Source organism: Chiloscyllium plagiosum, unplaced genomic scaffold, assembly GCF_037043375.1.
Source record: "Chiloscyllium plagiosum isolate Xiang-an unplaced genomic scaffold, Cpla_swu_hap1 HiC_scaffold_35, whole genome shotgun sequence".
In the NCBI taxonomy this organism is placed as follows: Eukaryota; Metazoa; Chordata; class Chondrichthyes; order Orectolobiformes; family Hemiscylliidae; genus Chiloscyllium; species Chiloscyllium plagiosum.
This window is the reverse complement of record NW_028270173.1, coordinates 58,255,103-58,260,895: the sequence shown is the minus strand read 5'-3', so window position 1 is coordinate 58,260,895 and position 5,793 is coordinate 58,255,103. Positions and strand designations below refer to the sequence as shown.

The 5,793-nt window shown below is 41.5% G+C and overlaps 1 pseudogene across 1 annotated transcript in view; it reads left to right on the top strand.

The window, feature by feature from the left end:
* The window catches only part of LOC122541193 (uncharacterized), a 200,104-nt pseudogene that overhangs the window by 39,008 nt on the left and 155,303 nt on the right, over positions 1 to 5,793 (top strand). The window contains exon 2 of the transcript XR_015752930.1: positions 4,013 to 4,209. The product of XR_015752930.1 is annotated as an uncharacterized LOC122541193 (transcript). The remainder of the gene's footprint in view (positions 1 to 4,012; positions 4,210 to 5,793) is intronic.

Sequence of the window (5,793 nt, the reverse complement as noted above, 5' to 3'; positions counted from 1 at the left end):
GCTGCTATCTCAGTTCTCCTGGTAAATGTTTGACAGATTTCGCGTGTGGTAATTGTATATTTCATCCTTGGAAGTTTTCAAACTGATATCATCAGTGTGAAATGTGTAGGCTTTGACAGCAGATCAGAAAAAGGCAGACCCACAGTAACAAGGTAGTGATAACATGCATTGATGGGATCAGCACATGTACAGGAGAGAGAATCAAATTGGATAACAGAAGTAGAGGGGCTTGAGCCTGCATCAGAGGGTTATGGGTTATGAATTGAAAGAGATGACATAGATTGGGCAAGGTCAGAAAGGGAATGAAAACATGCTCAAAATCCTCACTCAAACTAACAGGGAGCTTTCCTTGGAAGAATAGGTTATTCATCAAGTTTTATTTCTGATAGTATTCAAACAATAGAACTTTCCTGAGTGAATGAAAGCAGAGTGGTCCATTAGCAGGACTGACTGAAGACCATCCCTTCAAATGGTCATTCCAGCTGATACCAGAGATTTTACCATCTTTCACAGCTTCAGGAACCCAGACACAAAGGCAACACTGATAACTACAGTTCTAACTATTTACCACTTCAAATCAAATTTCAGGCTGCCTGTTTATGGGAATGGGAAAAATGATCAGCAGTGATATAGTTCACATGCTCATCTCTGAGTTAGAATGTACTAGTTTTAGTTATCACACCAGAGACTAGAGAACTCAGGCTGACACTCCAATATGCTTTCAGAGTTACTAACATTCAGGTAAATTAGACTTGCTTATGTTTCCAAATAAATGTAGAATAGATCTTAGAGTCAGAGAGATGTACAGCATGGAGACAGTCCCTTTGGTCCAACTTGTCTAAGCTAACCAGATATCCTAATCTTAGTCCCATTTGCCAGCATTTGGCCAATATCCCTCTAAATCTTCCCTATTCATGTACCCATCAAATGCCTCTTAAATGTAGTAATTGTACCAGCCTTCACCACTTCCTCTGGCAGCTCATTCCATACATGCACTGCCCTTTGCAAGAAAAAGTTGCCACTTAGGTACCTTTTGAATCTTTCCCCTCTTGCCTTCTAGCTTTGGACTCCCTTCCCTTGGTTATTCATCCTATCCATGCCCCTCTATAAGGTCACCCCTCAGCCTCCAATGCTCCAGGGAAAATAGCCACAGCCTATTCACCCACTCCCTATTGCTCAAACCCTCCAACCGTGGGAACAGCCTAGTAAATTTTTCCTGAACCCATTCCAGTTTCACAACATCTTTCCTATAGCAGGGAAACCAGAATTGTATGCAGTATTCCAAAATTTGCCAAACCAATATTCTGTACAGCCATAACACGACCTCCGAATTCCTATACTCAGTGCACTGATCAATAAAGGCAAATGAACCAAATGCCTTCTTCACTGTCCACTTGTATTCCACTTTCAAGGAATTACGCATCTGCACCCCCAAGGTCCCTTTGTTTGACAACTCTCCCCAGGATCTTACCATTAAGTGTATAAGTCCTGCCCTGATTTTCCTTACTGAAATGCAGCACCTCCCATTTATCTAAATTAAACGTCATATGCCACTTCTCAGCCCACTGGTCCATCTGATCAAGGATCCATTGTGCTCTGGGATAACCACCTTCGCTGTCCACTACACCACCAATTTTGGTGTCAACTTACTAACCATACCTCCTTGTATTCACATTCAAATCATTTACATAAATGACAAAAAGCAGTGGACCCAGCACTGATTCTTGCAGTACATTGCTGGTCACAGGCCTCCAGTCTGAAAAGCAACCCTGCACCACCACTCTCCGTCTTTCAAGCTAATTTGTATCCAAATGGCTACCTCTCCCAAGTGATCTGACCTTGCTAACTACCTTCTGGAATCTTGTTGAATGTCTTGCTGAAGTCTTATAGACGATATCCACTCCTCTGCCTTCATCAATCCTCTTTGTCAGTTCTTCAAAAAACTCAAGTCAAGTTAGTGAGACACGATTTCCCACACACAAAGCCATGTTGTCTATCGTTAATCATTCCTTGCCTGTACAAATACATGTAAATCCTGTACCTGAGAATCCCTTCCAACAACCTGCCCATCACTGACATTATGCTCACTGGTCTAGAGTCTTCCGACATCTCCAGTCTTCCGACATCTCACTCATGGCTATCGATGATACAAATATCTCAGCAAACTCCTCCCTAGCTTCACACAAACCTCTGGGATTCACCTGATCAGGTCCCAGGAATCTATCCACCTTTATCAATTTAAGATATTCAGCACCTGTTCCTCTGTAGTACGGACACTTTTCAAGATATCACTATTTATTTCTCCAAATACTCTAGCTTTCATAACCTGGTTCAAAGTAAAACTGATCCAAACTACCCATTTAGTATCTCACCCACCTTCTGCAGTTCCACACATAGACTGCTTTGTTGATCTTTAAGGGGCCCTATTCTCTCCATAGTTACTGTTCTGTCCTTAAAGTATTTGCAGAATTTCTTTGGCCTTAGCCCTATTTGCCAAAGATATTCAAATCCCCTTTTTGCCCTCCTGATTTCCCTCTTGAGAGTACTCCTCCTGCCCTTATACTCCTCCAGGGATTTACTCGATCTCAGCTGTCTATACTTGACATGTCTCCTTTTCCTTAACCAGAATATTTTACAATGTTATTACTTGGAGGTGTGATAGTCTGAGGGAACTCAGAGTCTATACAGACTCAGTCTACTCCCTCACCACACTTAGGATAGCAGTCCTCCCAGACAGGAGGGTTTAAACATTCCCCATGGTATTACTCAAACACCCATCACCTTAGGAGGTTCTGTCTATAATTCCCATCCCTAATTAAAGCACAGTCCAATTCAACCCCAAAATCACTCCTGAGAGCTGGCTCACTTTACTAACAAACACACTCACATCAGAGGAAACTCTCTCAGAATATTACCGACAGAGGTTTCTTTAAATTCTCTCTGCTTTAGTCTGACTCCCAATTCCAATGGTCAGACATGACACCAAATTTTAGTGTTATAGGATGGAACTTATTTCCATCATTCAAACCCACCAATGGTAACAGAGATTCAGTGATCCTGTGGATTCATGGACCAATCAGTTTCCATTCCTGGAAGACCTTACTCCTGCAGGTGAGTTGGATAGTGCTTTGTGATTCCCAACTCTCTGCTCTTTTGCCCTCCATTCACCACAATGCTCCTATAGCTTTCAATCTGATTTAACTTTCATATCCATCATTTAACTTTTGTACATAAATTTACCTTCACCCTAGTCCTTCTGGGATAATTTCATTGTTTCTCAAGCTCAAGTTGAAGACTTGAGCCTCTCTGGTATACCAATTGGTTTATTCATCTATCACTTGATCTGACCGGACCACATCAAGTTCCCGTGGTCCTACTATCCTCTGCCAAAACTCCATGACCAATTACTCCATGGCCATCCTGAACACAAGAGACTGAATACAATTTCACCTCCAGAAAACCAACTGTGTCCTTGTGAAAGTTATGTTCCAGCTGCACAGGGACACCTTAGGAAATATGGCTGCAATCCTCCAATCAGCTGTATTTGGTAGAACAGTAGAAAACTACCATAACTGGACATGTTGAAAAAGGCCAGACTTCGATCAACAGAATTCCCACCAGGAATCCGTATAGAAAGTAACAAACAGCATCAGCACAGGAGACAGCACTAAATAGTACTAACTGCCATGGGATAAACTTAATTGTTCAGTGTGAATGGGTCAGTATGGATGAATGAATGAGTTGTCTTAATTTGGTAATCACAGTTACTTCATATGGGCAGTCAACAATTTGTAAGCAATTTTCTGACAGTTGTTCAAAAACAGCAGTTTAGATATGATACATTGGTTAATTAGATAAAGAAATTATACAGCTAATACAACTGGGGATGGTTCATTGATACTAAAGAACAAACAAAGCTGTTGGTGTGGAATGTGCTAGTATCCTGCTCTCTAGCTGAAGTGTTCAGGAACTCTTCCTTCTATCTTCCTCCTCTTCTTCTGGTTCATTTCAGGAAAAAGCTCTCTGAGGACTGCTTGATGAGGACACCCAATTAGAACTGCAGTTTACAAGATCTGCCTGATGAGTACCCCTCAGTGTGGACCATACGATTAGGATTGCTGTCTACAGAAGTCTGACTGATGATGAGTGCCTGATGAGGAACCCCTCTGACCCTGTGCACTTGTCAATACACCCTATTTCTAGGGGCAGGTAACTAGTTAGTCAATTGTCTGAATCCTTTTTACTAATGACTATGGAACAGTTCCTCATGATTTCAGAAGACCATTATCTCCTTGTCACCTTCATTTGAAAGTTTTCATTCCTTCTAAGGACAAATCCTTTTTATCTTTTTAATGCATAATACTCATAATAGTGTAGCGTGGTGCACAATACATTTTTTGATTAAGCTAGTAGGCCAGTTCCTACTGTAACATAGTTAAACGAGGTCTCATGCTACACAGAAATACTAAATTTGGAGTACAATAAGCATAGAGTTTTAAACGAGAACCTAATTTCCAACAACTATATGTGGTTAAGTGAGTGATGTATGGTGCTAGACTGGTAGGTGAACAATGTGACAGGTGAGAAGAGTGGGCAGATGGCTGGAATGCTTAGTTGCAGGTTGGAAGGTTGTCCTGTCAGGTTAGTGGCTGGCCAAATGATGGGATAAGTCAGGTCTTGTTGTGGAAGTCATTGTGAGGGTATTGGATTGAATTGGTCAGACTGATCACATGGTCCATAAACTTATCAGTTCCCATTCCTGGAAGATACTCTTCCCCTAGGTGAAATGACTTTCTAATTCCTAACATGGTTTAAGCACCTTCACTCCCGATATAACCCTTGTTTCCATTCTGATCAAAGGCAGCATTTGATGCAGACAAATCCTCATTGCTGTATTCTGTAAAAGGTTGAACTGTCACAGTTGATCCAGGGTTAAATCACCTCATCAATGGTGACCTTTTGAGAGACGAGGCTACCAAGGGGTCTTGGAAGTGCTCATATATTCCAGGGTCTCTATCTTCACACAATGAGAAGTGGAATATTTGGCTGATCAGGTATGTATCAATGTGAGTTTTGTTCTGACAATATTCAAGGACATGGTGAGTTTCTTGTATGGAGAATTGAAGATATTGAGAATAGTTTGCAATGTCATCATCCAGTCTGCAACAGATTTACAAACTATATATAATATCTATGAGTTAATTTTGGCAGAGAGATTTCTCATTGAGATAGTGTTTAACACTGACCTCAGAGGGCATTCACAGCAGATACCATCTCCCTGGTCCTACATTCATCCCCAGAACGTCTGGATAACAAGAACACCTAAACCAGACTCCTATTTATTGATTTTAGCTTCATCTTCAACACCATAATTCCAACAAAACTCATCTCCAAACTCCAAGACCGAAGATTCTACTCCCTCCCCTGCAACTGAATCCTCGACTTTCTGACCCGCAGACCATAATCAGTAAGGATAAACCTACTCCACAATAATCCTCAACACTGGTGCCCCGCAAGATGCGTACTCAGCCCCTTACTGTACTCCTTGTACACTTATGACTGTGTGACCAAATTCAGCTCTAAGTCTATTTATAAATTTGCTGATGACACCATCGTAGTGGGTCGGATCTCAAACAACAACAACAGAGTACAGGAAGGAGAGAGAGAGAGAGACAGCTTAGTGGGATGGTGTAAAGGCAACAATCTCTCCCTCAATGTTAGCAAAACAAAGAGCTGGTCACTCCTGTCTGTATCAATGGTGCAAAGAAGGTGGTTGAGAGCTTTAAGTTCAAA